The 15,989-nt window shown below is 40.2% G+C and overlaps 1 protein-coding gene across 3 annotated transcripts in view; it reads right to left on the bottom strand.

Moving 5' to 3' along the window:
* Positions 1 to 8,433, bottom strand: part of CHRM2 (cholinergic receptor muscarinic 2) — a 45,060-nt gene extending 36,627 nt beyond the window's left edge. For all 3 annotated transcript variants that reach the window (XR_010305030.1, XR_010305029.1, XM_064155537.1), the window contains exons 1-2: positions 8,371 to 8,433; positions 5,848 to 5,977 (exon numbers count right to left, since the gene is read on the bottom strand). The gene's annotated coding sequence lies outside the window, so the exon portion shown is untranslated. The remainder of the gene's footprint in view (positions 1 to 5,847; positions 5,978 to 8,370) is intronic.
* Between the last annotated feature and the right edge of the window lie 7,556 nt (positions 8,434 to 15,989).

Raw genomic sequence — 15,989 nt, forward strand, 5'->3', positions numbered from 1 at the left:
GGACTCCTAACTCATCTGTGGCTCAATTTAAGGCTCTTTCTGGCATTTGCTTAGGAGATTCTAATAGCTCTGATAAGATTATTTGAAACACTATCAGATACTGGCAGAAAGAAGATTAGAAACTCACTGGGCAAGCCCTATGCTTTGACACTGCTTGCACTGAGATAATCTCTGTACATGCACATCTTTCAGTGTTTGTTAGAAAATTAGATTTCCCAAGGGTTCTGTTTTCCTGAAGAAAACATACTCCTCCTCTGCCTGCTTGTGTACTCTAAGGACCCTAGCTTAGTTGTGCTCTGAAAATGAGGCAGGAAGGCTTGGAGAGCATAACATACTGTCTTTTGTAACTGAAGGTACTTGGACTGACATAATTGCAATTATTAATAGTGGTAAAAGGATGTGCCCAATCTATAATTTGAGGTAATGTTTGGCAACTTGAGCAATACGAATCATGAATCATTCATTATCTGAGTAATGTTTTTAATTAGTTACAATTAATTTTAATATGTCCTCTGTTATTTTGTTGTGTAATTCAGGATCAGCAACAGTATTTTTAAAAATTGGTTTATAATTACATTGAAGCTTAAATGCAATTCCCATAAAATACAAGTCTATTATTTGCTTTTGGTCAAACTTTTTTCGTACTCAGGGAAAAGACTTTAGGAATAGTAGAGGGGCTGAAAGGCCAAATCTGTGGTATCCCCCTAGTTGTGTAAGAGCAATTTCTGGGCTACAAGGCCTGCCATGCTGCTGAGACATCAGAGGTTGTAAAGAGGAGATAATGATAGACCTCCCTATTTGATGTTTCAGATCCCCTTTGGATACAAGTAGGCTGAAGTCTATTGAAGCTGGAAGAATCTTACCACCTGAAAAAAAAGGACAGCATGGCTTTGAGCAAGGGTCCACTCAGCAGGCTTGTGGTGTGCCTATCAGCCAGTCAAACGTGGCTGCGTTCAAATTCACAGTATCACAGTATCATCAGGGTTGGAAGAGACCTCACAGATCATCAAGTCCAATCCTTTACCCCAGAGCTCAAGGCTAGACCATGGCACCAAGTGCCACATCCAACCTTGCCTTGAACAGCTCCAGGGACAGCAACTCCACCACCTCCCCAGGCAGCCCATTCCAGTGTCCAATGACTCTCTCAGTGAAGAACTTTCTCCTCACCTCGAGCTTGGTAACTCTGACAAGAAATCTCAAAGATTAAGTGGCCCTTGGACATGATCCCATTATATTGCACCACCCCAAATGCAGGGGCTTCGACAGATGAACCCATCTTTTCAGAGATGTAAGGTGGGCACCTTTCCCTGCACAGGTTCCATTTTTCTTCTAGTGCATCCAAATAAATATCGAGAAAATCTGTTCTTTCTGGCACAGGCTCACAGTTTGCATTTTAGTTGTACATGCAGTGTCTCTGGAGAGAGTCATCCCCACACTTCATCACCAGAGAAATGAAGACAAAATGCCAGCTTCCTGAAAGGGTATGAAGGCTTCTTTAACAGTATAATAATTGATGTTTTTATGGAGTTCCAGATCATTTACTGATATTGAACACTTCACTAGCTTAATCCTTTCTCACACAACATGTAGACAAATAATAGCTTGATAGACTTCATCATTCATGAAAGGCAGACAGAGCAGGCAAGACAGCATGAAAATATTTTAATTATACTTTGTCAGAAGTATCTCACAGGAGATAAAAGTGTTCTTCCTCCACCAATTTCGTTTGGGAATTTTATCTAAGTCTAAATTATTTACTCCTAAAAATTGCACTAGAGCTCAAAGACTGCATTTCCAGAAGCTAAGAGGAAAGAGAAGCAAGACAAAAAGAAGCACAAAGATGAAGAATAGAAGACCACCATAGGCCTTTAGGAGATCAATTCCTCACTCCAGGTCAGACAAGGAAAAGAAAAAGCTTCCTAGAAAACATTAAGTATTATGAAAAAGAGGATAGGACAAATCTCATGTTTCATTAACTTTTTTGTTTCATGGAAATTTAACATGGGACAATACTATGTAGTACCACTGGACATGTATCAGTGGGGTTAACTGTTTGCAGCAAAACTTTTCATCAGTAGATGTTTTCCAGACTAGTATATGTTGTCCAAGGCTTTCTCCCTAGCTTCCCCAAACTGTATTTATAAAGTAAAAGTATCTAGAAATACAAATTAATGGCATCTAGCATTAATAAGGAACACATAAAACTGGCTTTTTGATCAAATAAAAAAGGCCAAGTCATAAACTAAATTTATTTATGGAGATGAATCCAAGCTTACTGAAATCAAAGAGGTTTTCTACACTGTTTCAATGGTTTTAGGACCAAGGTTTTGTGAATTTATGCAAGATAAAAGAGGAAGTACTGCAAAATAGTGATGTTAATCATGATATTGCTTGACTTCTGCTTCAGTGGGTATTAACAATTTTTTATTGTATAAAATAACCCTTGATAAGAGTTATTAAAATGATCTTGTTTCCAGTACAAACCTAGTATTGTTACTGGTGGCTTATCTTCCAACAGTGTCACAGCAGGAGATGTGCCAGAGAACCATCAATAAACAAACTGGGGCAGACCACATAAACAATTCTACTTTCTTGTCACTGTTATAACTGCAGTCTTCATACTGCTGAGATGGATTGTACTGAAGGAATAAAGATGAGAAGTACTTAGCTGGCCTTTGCTACATGCTAGAAAAGGTCAACAGTTTGTCTCTCACCTGGGTTGCAAATCAGTGTCTCAGACAGAGATTTAAAGAAGTTTTCCAAAAAGTGACCAGAATTTTCTTTATTTTGTAACTGTTTAAAGTCAATAACAAAGTACTCTTAAAATTTGTAGCAGTCTGGTCATAGCAGGACAGGGCTTGAAATTGTTCCTGTCCTAAAAGCTGTACACATACTTCCCTACTAATGGGACCCAGCCCCAGATTTCCAACTCTGTACCTTGTTCAGAACCAACGTGTCCTCTGTAATCGACCAATTTTTAACCGTACAAATTGTTCAGTGTCAGTAAAATGTCCCTGCTCCAATTCAATTAAATGAAAATGCAGTTCTTTTCTTCTGTTCTACATTTGCTTCATTATTAATGTAACCTCTATTAATGAACTCAAGGTAAACCAAAAAACCTCTATTTGGCTTTTTCTAGGCAATTTGTTTGTTTTTATAACTTTGTCATGATTGATATAGGTCTTTTAGAGTAGATTCTCCTAGCCTCTTCACTTCCTTCTTGTACTTCTTCCTTCAGTACTTTTTGACCTCCACATTTCTGTCCTTTCTTAAAGACAAAACATCTGAAATTAAAGAGGGCTGAAACTACTGTAGATGAGACCTACCCGGGGAGGTGGTGGAGTCACCGTCCCTGGAGGTGTTCAAGAAAAGACTGGCACTTAGTGCCATGGTCTAGTTGACTGGATAGGGCTGGGGGATAGATTGGACTGGATGATCTTGGAGGTCTCTTCCAACCTGGTTGATTCCATGATTCTATGATTCTCTTTATTCACATCTTTCCTCTTCAGTGTTTTGTTTCTGTTTAATTAGTGGTCCTTTATTGTAACTATTTCTGTGGAAACATTGTTTTGATTTCATCTTCTTCCTCACTGCCCACATGGACAGTCTCAGTTGTGTTCATATGTACTACTTTGGTATATAATAATTCTTTAGGAGTACTTTGAAACTCAACCTATTTTATCTTGACTAACCTGACCACTGCCATGAACTAGTTCTGCCAACTCAATATTTCCATTTAGTCTATTGACTTCTTTAGGTTGCTAACAATTGCAACTAATTAAGACCAACTAATGCAGGTAGTAGTCCATTTATCTGTCCATTTTGATACTGTGGTTTAACATATTATTTCTATTGGCTTCTGTTGGCACTTTGAGAAAGTTTTCCCCTTGAGACTGTGGGTTCTGAGGACAGCTGAAGGATGGAGGTCAAGAGTCTTTGCTTACACAGAACATAAACCAAGTCTTAACAAGACAGGAGGGTATTCAAGTACTTCAAAGCCTCTACAAGATAAAACACACATTGGTCTGAATAGCCAGGAAAAAAATCCTGTAGGAAATAACAATAATTGGCTTTCAACCCATACACTGATAAAATTTTGACATCTTAGCTACGTTCAGATAAAAGAAAGAGGCAAATAATCGCAATTTGGAAATATTTGACTGCAAACCATTTACTCTATCAATCAAAGAGAATATTAGTAATCTTAAAAGACTGGGGCATTTGATATTCAAAGATTTCTACAGTACTTCTGATGAATGAAAGGAATGAAAATATTGGTGTTGGGGGCTTTTTTTAGATTAAAAAAGATTTTTTTTAATGCTCTGCTTGAAATATTCTGTATTGTTGTTAAAGAAACACCACCTTGGTTGTTTGGTTGGGGTTTTTTTGCCTGTTTATTTGTGTATGTTTGTTTAATTTTCCTTTTCTTTATTTGGTATTCTGTAATTTGAGGAAAAGTATCACAGTATCACCAAGGTTGGAAGAGACCTCACAGATCATCAAGTCCAACCCTTTACCACAGAGCTCAAGGCTAGACCATGGCACCAGGTTGAACTAGAAGGTTGAACTAGAAGGTTGAACTAGAAGGTTGAACTAGAAGGTTGAACTAGAAGGTTGAACTAGAAGGTTGAACTAGAAGGTTGAACTAGAAGGTTGAACTAGAAGGTTGAACTAGAAGGTTGAACTAGAAGGTTGAACTAGAAGGTTGAACTAGAAGGTTGAACTAGAAGGTTGAACTAGAAGGTTGAACTAGAAGGTTGAACTAGAAGGTTGAACTAGAAGGTTGAACTAGAAGGTTGAACTAGAAGGTTGAACTAGAAGGTTGAACTAGAAGGTTGAACTAGAAGGTTGAACTAGAAGGTTGAACTAGAAGGTTGAACTAGAAGGTTGAACTAGAAGGTTGAACTAGAAGGTTGAACTAGAAGGTTGAACTAGAAGGTTGAACTAGAAGGTTGAACTAGAAGGTTGAACTAGAAGGTTGAACTAGAAGGTTGAACTAGAAGGTTGAACTAGAAGGTTGAACTAGAAGGTTGAACTAGAAGGTTGAACTAGAAGGTTGAACTAGAAGGTTGAACTAGAAGGTTGAACTAGAAGGTTGAACTAGAAGGTTGAACTAGAAGGTTGAACTAGAAGGTTGAACTAGAAGGTTGAACTAGAAGGTTGAACTAGAAGGTTGAACTAGAAGGTTGAACTAGAAGGTTGAACTAGAAGGTTGAACTAGAAGGTTGAACTAGAAGGTTGAACTAGAAGGTTGAACTAGAAGGTTGAACTAGAAGGTTGAACTAGAAGGTTGAACTAGAAGGTTGAACTAGAAGGTTGAACTAGAATTTTTTAGTTCTTTATTTTCTCTTCTACTCTCACTTGATTCACTGAAGATAGAGAGAAGACCTGTGCAGATACATCCACAGAAGAGCTCCTCCTGCAGTGTTCCAGGGAAGGGACGTTTGATGACTGTGCATTTCAGAAAGAGGTCACACCATTCTGCATGGACTTAGAAACTCACTTATTTTCTTTTAAAAATACTGGACCAGAGATGATTGCTGACACCTTGCTCAACATACTTCCTGGCTGTGCCTAGATTTAATTTTCTTTAAAATACTTTGGATAGATTATAGTTGTGCTGTCTTTATTCACAGCTGTTAATTTAACACTGTGGGAAATCAAGGAAGAGAAAATCTCATTTCAGTGTGGAAATGGAGCCTAACACTCTGGAAATAGGAGCTAAAATCTTGGTTTTGATTGCAGTTGAATATCTGTGGAACTGGAAAATCTTATTTGGACAACAATCACAAAGAGAGAAAATTGATGAAATTAAATATTCCAGTTACCTTGATTTATCTGAATTACCTTGGCTTATTTGGATGAGAAAGTTCTGTAGTACAACAAATTCCACCTTTCAGATTGCAAGAAGGCTTCATCTCACCTCTGCCACTGTGGACAGGTAGCTCACGGTGTGCTAACCCTCATTTCAGGCTACCTGGGGATGTGCAGCAAAGGTAAAGGGAATTAGTTAATGGTATGAATTAAAATGCATTAAAAATCCTGCAGGTGTCCTTTCAAGTGATAAGAGACTGTATGCCAGTGCAGCTTAATCTTTCTCTGAGGAGAGCTTGTCTTCAGCAGAGCATTAGCATAAGATATAACTGCAACCCAGCTCCTGGCTGAACATCCAGAATGGTCACTAACTTGAATTAAGCAATGATTCAGGCACCTTTGTTGTATTTTGCATTTGTGCGGGTGGATGAACTAAAGTGCTCAGGGTCTTGCTTATCTGGGTGCAGAGGCTTGATAACAGCTGGTGTGCAGCCTGTGATATTGCAACAGATCAGATTAGCTGGTTTGTCACAGGCCTCACTGAAAGTCATGTTTGTTTTCAAACCAGCGAGGAAGGATTCTGTCACTTGCTGCTAATCTCTGCACAGACTGTGCCACTATACAGTCTCTCCCTGCAGCTTCAATGTTTGCAACTTGACCATACCTGCCCAGGGGAAGTCTGGTACATATACATACGTAGAAGCAACTGAGTTATTGAGGCTTAACAAGTTACCTCTAATCAGTCGATGAGCTGCAACTCAACAAGACACCGAGATGTTTTTTGTTTTTAACTGCATGCCTCCGTCTTTGATAACCTGAGTGAACCCTGCAGGGCTGATGTTCCCTGAGAAACTACTACAATATATGAGCAAGGGTGACATGAATGGGAAAGAGGTGGGGGAGATTTCATTGTTCCCACTTTGTGGCTTGTCTCTGTAGTCTTCTCTAGAGCTAAAGGAATGAGGAGCATCTGCAAGGTGCCTTTGAGCATATAAATTAGGCTCTTCCTCAGACTAACCCTCTGGGGGCACCTACTTCTCTGCACTGATCACAGATATTTGCCCCCTAAGTTTGTATCTGATGCCAGTAGAGGATATGTATGTAGTCACTGATTTTGGTTTAAATACATACATCATACACATGACAGAAATGTATTATTTTAATTAACATTTTCTTGCCTCCTCCCAATTTATTCTTTTCCCTTCTAAATTTGGCCTGTAAAAATCTCTGAGGTGTTTCATGCTGGCAGACAACTTTCCACTGGCCCTGGAAGTTGCAGATTTATGCTGATTATTAGTAGTGGGAATGAAAGGTGTGAGGTGAGGCACAAGGATGCTCTACAGTGTTGCACTCCAGCAGAGCCACTTGAGAAAACACATCCAGTTGGCAGCCAGTCACTACTGGTGTTCCCCAGGGATCAGTGCTGGGCCCAGTCCTGTTTAATATCTTTATTGATGACCTGGACGAGGGCATTGAGTCCAGCATCAGTAAGTTTGCAGATGACACCAAGCTGCGAGCAGGTGTTGATCTGTTGGAAGGTAGGAGAGCCCTGCAGAGGGACCTGGACAGGCTGGATGGGTGGGCAGAGGCCAATGGGATGAGATTAAATAAGGCCAAGTGCAGGGTTCTGCGCTTTGGCCACAACAACCCCAAGCAGCGCTATAGGCTGGAGACAGAGTGGCTGGAGAGCAGCCAGGAAGAAAGGAAGCTGGGGGTACTGATAGATAGTAGGCTGAAGATGAGCCAGCAGTGTGCCCAGGTGGTCAAGAGAGCCAATGGCATCCTGGCCTGCATCAGGAACAGTGTGGCCAGTAGGATGGGGGAGGTTATTTTTCCCCTGTACTCAGCACTGGTCAGGCCACACCTTGAGTACTGTGTCCAGTTCTGGGCCCCTCAATTCAAGAGAGATGTTGAGGTGCTGGAATGTGTCCAGAGAAGGGCAACAAAACTGGTGGAGGGCCTGGAACACAAACCCTATGAGGAGAGGCTGAGGGAGCTGGGGTTGTTTAGCCTGGAGAAGAGAAGGCTCAGGGGTGATCTTATTACTGTCTACAACTACCTGAAAGGACATTGTAGCCAGATGGGGGGTGGCCTCTTCTCCCAGGCAACCAGCAATAGAACAAGAGGACATAGTCTCAAGTCTTGCTGGGGGAGGTCTAGGCTGGATGTTAGGAGGAAGTTCTTCACAGAGAGAGTGATTTCCCATTGGAATGGGCTGCCCAGGGAGGTGGTGGGGGCACCGTCCCTGGGGGTCTTCAGGAGGGGACTGGATGAAGCACTTGGTGCCATGGTCTGGTTGACTGGATAGGGCTGGGTGATAGGTTGGACTGGATGATCTTGGAGGTCTTTTCTAACCTGGTTGATTCTATGATTCTACAGTGTGACAAGTGAGCAGAAGGCAGCAGCTAAACACAGAGGAGCTCAGCCAGCACCCTTGGCTGATGTTAGAGCAATCATCAAGCCTAGCCCTACATAGCCGGGGGGCCAGCAGGCCCCCTGGCCTTTGATCCCCTCCACCATTCACCCAGTGTGCACACACCAAAGTAGGAGACTCACCAGTGGCAACTGGAGGAGGATCCTCTGCCCAGTTGGGCAAGCTTAGGGCTACTGCCTCTTCTGGGGCCGATTATAAAGGGGAGCAAGCAGGGAGGGCAAAGTGGTCACACCTGGGGTGGGAGGAGACTGCAACAGCATCCAGGTGCTGTGGGTTTGGGGATAAAAGGTGGAAATGTAGGGTGGGAAAAGAGCAAAGCTTATATTATTCACAGAAAGAGTGACTGGCATTGGAATGGGCTGCCCAGGGAGGTGGTGGAGTCACCGTCCCTGGAGGTGTTTTAAGAGGAGAGCAGATGAGGCACTTAGTGCCATGGGTTAGTTAATTAGAAGGGTTAGGCGGTAGGTTGGACTCGATGATCCTAGAGATCTTTTCCAACCTGGTTAATTCTGTGATTCTGTGTGTGAAAGGAGTTTTGCATTTTTCAGTGGTGAAATACAAGTATGACAACGAGAGAAATCAGATCAGATATGACTGAAGAATTTGACCATAGAGTAAACTACAATTAGGATTTGGGTTTTATTTCCTCTAGCTTTAGACTGCAGCTACTGTACTCTCAGACATATTAAACTACATAGCGAAATAACATCAAGAAACTTTTTTTTTTTAAATTAGCACTAAACTTTAATTTACCCTTCCATCCTCCTGGTTACCCAACTCCATTTTAGAAGTGTTTACTTGCCTTGTTTATATCCCCCTTCACTGTTCGTGTGAGTAGAATGAGTGAGCAGAGCTGTGCTTTTGCGGTTTGAATGCTCTTACAGGCAACTGTGAAGACCATTGCTATATATTACAGTTTAGAAAATCACTTGTATACAAAGACCTTTCACAGATATGAATTCTGAAAGCTCTTCTATAATTGCACGAAGTAGATATGTTTAAATTTGCACATTTTGCAGCCAAGTTAATGGAACCGGTGAAGGTTATGGTAACTACGAGTGGGTTAGAGGAATTTTAACAACAGCAGTAAGCTCTACCCACACAACACGCTTTTGATTTTATGTTGCACAGCATATTCAAAGCCTGATTCCTACTTATCATCTCTCATACCCTGTTTTTGCACATATGGGGCCTTTTTGAAATAAATTTGAGTTCCCAGTGAAGACTGGGTGAAATACAAGTTTCTATTTTGATCTTCTGAGACATTTGTCTGTTACATTCAAAATGAAAGTAATAGTAAAGAGAAATGGAGAAATCTGTCATAATTTACAAGAAGAACTCATATACTCTCACAATTCAAGTTATGGTTCAACCTCAAGCTGAATTGTCCTCTATGGGAATTTGCTTGGGGAAAAACATTTTAAGTTGACCATCTATTGGATTAGACAAACACTTCATTCCAAACCCCAGCCTCCCCTATTCCCTCCTTCTTACTCACATCCCTGCAGTTCCATGCAACACATTTCAAAGGCAAAAAAAAACAACACTGAAACTTCTTTACCCCAAAAACTCAACAATGTGCTCTGGAGTGAAAGATTCTCCTTTAAGGATTGAGTATCTTTAGTTCTAATTCCCATGTACACTTGTTTTTCCTCTTCTCCTATACCAGGACTAGATGCTGGTGTTTCTTGTTTCTTTCAACAGGTTATCCTTGCTCTACATTTAAAACCTCACATCCTCTTCAGCAGATGTGAAAGCCTTAGGCTCACTTGCCCACTGAGCCCCAGAGAAATCTTGATTATACAGAACTAGCTATTATGTGTCAACTACAGGCATTGTAGGATGGAGCTGTACTTTCAACAATGATCTGTAAACTTGTGAAGAATTCTAATCAAATTGCTAAAATCTCGCAAGGGAGGGCTGGTCAATGCAACACTGTTCCTCCCCAAGGCTGTTTTTCCACTCATAGTGCTTCTCATTTTAAAACTTGTTTTCATTTTCCTGGCAGCAATTCTGTTCTTAACTATTACAATTTGTCTTATGCAGTTATTCAGATTAAGGAATTTGATTAAAATCCTCTGCCTTTAAACTCTATAGTTACCAGCTGTGTAAATTGTGAGGGATGTTGAGAAGGGAAAACTTCTGCAGACAACTTGCTGATACAGAGAGTAATGCAGAGTCCTTTTTCTGATCAACAGACTTTGACACCTGAACTGTCATTTGTCAGAGGTGATACTGTAAATCAATGTTTGATGCTCCCATGGTCTACAGCCTACGACTACAGTATCACAGTACTAGGTTAGCAGTAGCATTACTCCCTTGATATGTGTGCTGAGTACCTGTCAGTGCCATGATTGTTCTCGTGACAATCATGATACTGAATTTCTTGGGAAAACCTAGGGCCATTATGAAAATGTTTGGACTCCAGAAGTGAACATTACTATGACTTTTATATTGGCATGCTTACATGAAAATAAATTATATTACATCAGCATAACACTGAAGAAAAGCAGACATGAGTCAGGCTTCGTAACTCGTAACTCAATGCACTCACACCTGCCCTCCAAGAATGTCTGTGTGTACATATGTATATATATATGCATCTATAAATGTATATAGTGCACGTTTGTGCCCAGGGAGGTGGTGGAGGCACTGTCCCTGGGGGTCTTCAAGAAAAGACTGGATGAGGCACTTAGTGCCATGGTCTAGTTGATTGGTTAGGGCTGGGTGATTAGTTGGACTGGATGATCTTGGAGGTCTCTTCCAACCTGGCTGATTCTATGATTCTATGATTCTATGATTCTGTCCCTATGCTATCACTCCAAGCCGGCATGAGAATGGGGTGGGGCATGCCATTCTAATTTATATTTGTGGAGAAGAGCACTTGTCCCAGGTTGAGACAATAGGGTTAAAAATCTTCTGGGGACTAGAGGTTTGTTATTCAATCCCATAATTCTGCTATCTTGTTTTAAGCTCACAACAAGGTCAGTTCACTCTCCTTTCCTGGGGAAAAATTCAGTGGGGTTTGCCATGAATGGGGTAATTGCTTTATAATGTCTAGCTCTGTATTTTCTCTCTCTAAATATAATTCTGTATTTTCTCTCCAATTTGAATTGAGAGTTTAATTTCTATCTTCAATAACATCCAATGCATCTTGTTTTATGCCTCTGAGACTCATCTAAGATACCTTTTGTCTACAGAGCTTTGGTTTTTGAGATATACAGAGGCAAAGCGGTTTAGATTTAGGCTTGAGGTGAGGAGAAAGTTCTTCACTGAGAGAGTCATTGGGCACTGGAATGGGCTGCCCGGGGAGGTGGTGGAGTCGCTGTCCCTGGAGCTGCTCAAGGCAGGATTGAACGTGGCACTTGGTGCCATGGTCTAGCCTTGAGCTCTGTGGTAAAAGGTTGGACTTGATGATCTGTGAGGTCTCTTCCAACCGTGTTATGTTGTGATACTGTGGAGCTGGAGTTCATTAGCATTCTCATGTATTCACAACCACAACTTTCTCCAAGTTTCAATTACTTTCAGGTAACACAGTTCATGGCCAAACAGTGATTGTAATAGAGAGATTAATCTAAGTCTCCAATGTATACAGACAGTACACTTGCTCCAAAAGTAAAGCAGGGTAAGGCAAAGACAGAGGAACTGACACTGTCTAGTAACTGCATGATTGTCTTGACAGTGTTATTAACTTCTCAGAATCTAATAGAAATCAAGAAGGCGAGGAGGTGCAGGATGAATGCAGATGATGGTATTAAACATATCAAAGGCCTGGAGAGTGCAGAATTTTCAAGGTGCTGCTTGTCTGTACTGATGCCATTAGTTATGTCTATTTCAGGGCAGGACAGATTTGTTCCTCCCTTTGGGATCACAGACCCAAAATTTTCAAGGCAAAACCCACCAGTTCAGATAAATCAGTATTGTGCCATTGTGCCTTTAATTCAATTATGTCAGTGCCTGAACATCTTGCTCTTTAATATTTGAAGAAGGAAAATCTTCCTTCTCAAAGCACTTATCAACTATATTGGTAAGATGGAAGAAAGGAAACATTACTGTTTGTGATAAAGGTTATTACAGGCAAATAATTATGGGACAAAGTCATAATGAGCTACATTTTCATCTTCACCAAGACATTTCTGCAGCAGATCTGGGGGAGACATCAGAAACATGGATGTAGCACACTAATTCACATGACAAATCATAGATACATTTGATATCTCAGAATATGGACTTTAAATGTCTGGAAGTATGATAGAAAAGAGACTTGTCTATGTACTGTCCTTGACGTGAAGAAGGAAAGTGACACACACAAACGCCTGTTACAATTACTTTGCGCTGAAAAATTCCCTATGGGTATAAGCATTAAGGACACCAATCCTTTTCACAGCTAGTGTGAATTAAGATTAGTACTCTTTATCTTGTTTCTTATATCTCTATTCCTGATTGTGGGAGTACCTTGTCTTCAAAATATTTTTGTACAAAATGAAAGAAGGAAAGATGATACTTTGTCAGTCAAATATAGATACAACAGAACTAGATGACAGAAGAATAATTCTATGACATACCTAGAGGTTTATTGGTGTCCCAATGCCCTTCAATGCACCTTCCCATTAGTTTAGATCACAGAAACACAGATTTTAATCTTTGCTGCATACTCTTTCTATTAATCTTTTGGATTCTTTGCATGATTGTCTCCTATCTATGCAAACTCTTTTAAATTTCCTTTTAACTTCTTCTTTTTCTTCACTTCCAGTCATTGACCCTTTTAATAGGGTCACTTTATGGACTGGTAAGTGTACTCTTTTCTGCTATTTGAAATACCTCACCAAAACTGAGTTACATTTTCACTACTCCACTTCCAAATGCACTTGATCCTGTCATACTATCATATCCTTAAATATAAGGAAAGTCACCCTGAAGAGGATGACACTTATGAATTTTAATTCACTTGCATCCATATATTGTACAGAGAAGCTGTGTGTGGCATGCTGTTGCCCATTTATCAGAAGGAAACCATTCTGTTTGAGGGCAGCTTTAATGGTCTTAGTACTGGGTTTGATTCTGCACTGAGAGAGAACTAGGCTAGGAGGCTCCTAGCGTAGTAAAATTGTGCCAAAATAGCTATTTTCAGACCACAATAACTTTGATTCAGGAAGTCTGTTACGTATATTAGCCATTTTCCCTTTATAATCCTAGTTGTTGACATTATGGGGTTATAATGTGACTATGTGGAGTCACAAATAAAGCACATAATGAACCACAAAGTAATATTCCCTTGCAAATGTGGACAGGTAAGAGAACTCTAACACTATTTCCTACCATAACCTCTCAGTGCAGTTTGCATACAAAATTATGGTAATGACATCCCTGTCAGCACTACTTCTTGTCCAGGAATGTAGTTTGTCTTCTTGCTATAAGCAGGAAGCAGTCTTTGCCTAACAGTAGATTTCGAAAGATTTTGGATCTGCTTATTGCAAAAATGAGACAGCAGTTAAGGAGTAACATAGTCAGGTGGCAGTGGTTTGAGAATCTCACAGCAGCATTCACACCCAGGCTGTATAAGAGGAAAGGAAAGGGAAGAGGAATGGGAAGGAATGCCTTTTCCCCACAGGAAAACAAGACCAGTTTGGTGCCAAAGGAGAAGCTACCATGGCTCTGTCAGTGATTCACAGTTGCTAGGAGCTGGATTTGAACTTAGATGTGGTAAGTAGATTTGAACTTAGATGAGGTAAGTATACTTTTGTGTTCTGCCTCGTGGTGACAATTCCCATTATTGGAAGAGGAAAGAGAGTGCTCATTGAAATGTGCAGCTATCTCATGTGAAAACCGAGGCTTGAAATGATGGCGGTCTCTGCAACTTGTTGGTGGGGATTCAGAAGTTGCAAAACCAAAGCCCAGTGGGGCAACCGTGGATGACTAATGTCCTGCATGAACTGAAGCATCTCTCTGCTGCCTTCTGATAGCTGCTGAGCAGTGTTGCCACTAGGCTCTCTGGAGAGTGGAGGAATATACCACAGGAACCACAGATTAAGGTGTAAACAAGGAACCTTTCTTTCCAACCTTCTGCTTCATATTTGCAGGGAAGGAACCAGATCTACCAATCTTCTCAGGTGGCTTAGGTTGGAAGATCATTTTTTTCCTGAAGAGAACATGGGACCAGACTGTAGTCACTGACACGACAGAGAAACCCTGTGGTCAGTGAGAGAACTCCCTGCCTTGTCTAACTGCCTACATTACTGGAAACGTCTGTTGAACTGCCATTCCTTGTGAGGAAATGACTATGAAAAAGGAAAACAGCCAAACACAACAGCACAAATGATATAATAGCAGAGCATGCTAAAGAAGAACTGTAAAGTGAACTGGGCTGGATGAGTTACCTGAAATCTGCTCAGTGAAAAATTTACAATGAGGGACATGAGACAATGCCAAAGTTTGCTGTCTTCATGGCTTGTCCATAGCAAATTCTCCCTACATAGATAGAGAATATACACAGACTGCAATCAGGGAAGAACCATGAAAGACCAGATTCTGCCCAATATGTTCACTACAAAACAATGCTTTTAATTGTCGCACGGTACTAATGAAAGTACGAAGCTATGAGAGTGTACTGAGAACAGCACGTCATCTCCCACGTGAAGTTTGCATTTTAAAGCACCCTAGGACGTATTTTTACATGTAAAAATCATTGTAGAAGCAAACTAAAAGGTGCTTTGTAAGTCAAGTGTTTCTGTACTATGTAGTGATCATTACAGATACAAAAAACTGAGCTACCCTTCTGGACTGTTTGTTTTCTTGAAGCCAATTTGACATCACAATTAATCATTGGTTAGGAAAAATATGATTGATACTGGTGAAAAATCCTTGAATTATGAAATTCACTACAATTCCAGACATTGCACCTGGTCTAAAAGGGAAAATACATTGTTTAGACTCTTGTCAGTATTAAAGAAACAGAAATTTCACCAAGACCATGTTAATTCTACTGTTTACTGCAATTGTCAAATTCTGTTCTGGTTTACAAAGGTTTAAGTGCTTGTAATTAATCAGAGCAGCTGTAACTAGTTAAAATGTATTTGACAGACTATCTTGTCTTCAGAAAAAAATTTTACTATTCACATTTCTGCATAATTAATATTCATATTAGAAGAACTGTTATCTTGCAACAAATGGCTGGCTTCAAAATATTCATTGAACATGAGCAACCAAGGAAGAGAAGAATGTAAGGAGGGACAAGGACCTTGGATGTTGCTATGAGAGGATTACCTTAAGCATTCAGAAAGTAATTTTCAGCCAGGAATTACTGAAGAGTTTAGGTGTGTATAAGAATTTACAGGACTATAGTGTAAATTCCTTTTTTAATTTGTTTTCTTTGGAAAAAAAAGTAAGTTGAACACATAAAGCAAAACTTTGGTGGAAAATTCCCTGATGAAGTTGGCATATAGTGAAAGTCCTTTCTGTTTCTGTTGCTTTTAAAATCTTCACCAAGATGCAGAATTTAGGATTTGGATAATGCAAATGATGACATTTGAAGACAATAAATGGAAAATAGTGAATCGTGAAAAAAAAAACACAACATTCTGTTCCCTGCAGAAAAAACATGTTCCTGTGGAATTTGTTTTTCCAACAGAAATAATTATCACCTGTCACATCTTACACACATGATGGTCAGCCAGAGAGAAGCTACATACTAAAAGCAAGGAAGCACTTGGGAATTATTCGTTCTTTCAGCCTTTTGCTATAG

Source organism: Pogoniulus pusillus, chromosome 15 (genome assembly GCF_015220805.1).
Source record: "Pogoniulus pusillus isolate bPogPus1 chromosome 15, bPogPus1.pri, whole genome shotgun sequence".
In the NCBI taxonomy this organism is placed as follows: domain Eukaryota; kingdom Metazoa; phylum Chordata; class Aves; order Piciformes; family Lybiidae; genus Pogoniulus; species Pogoniulus pusillus.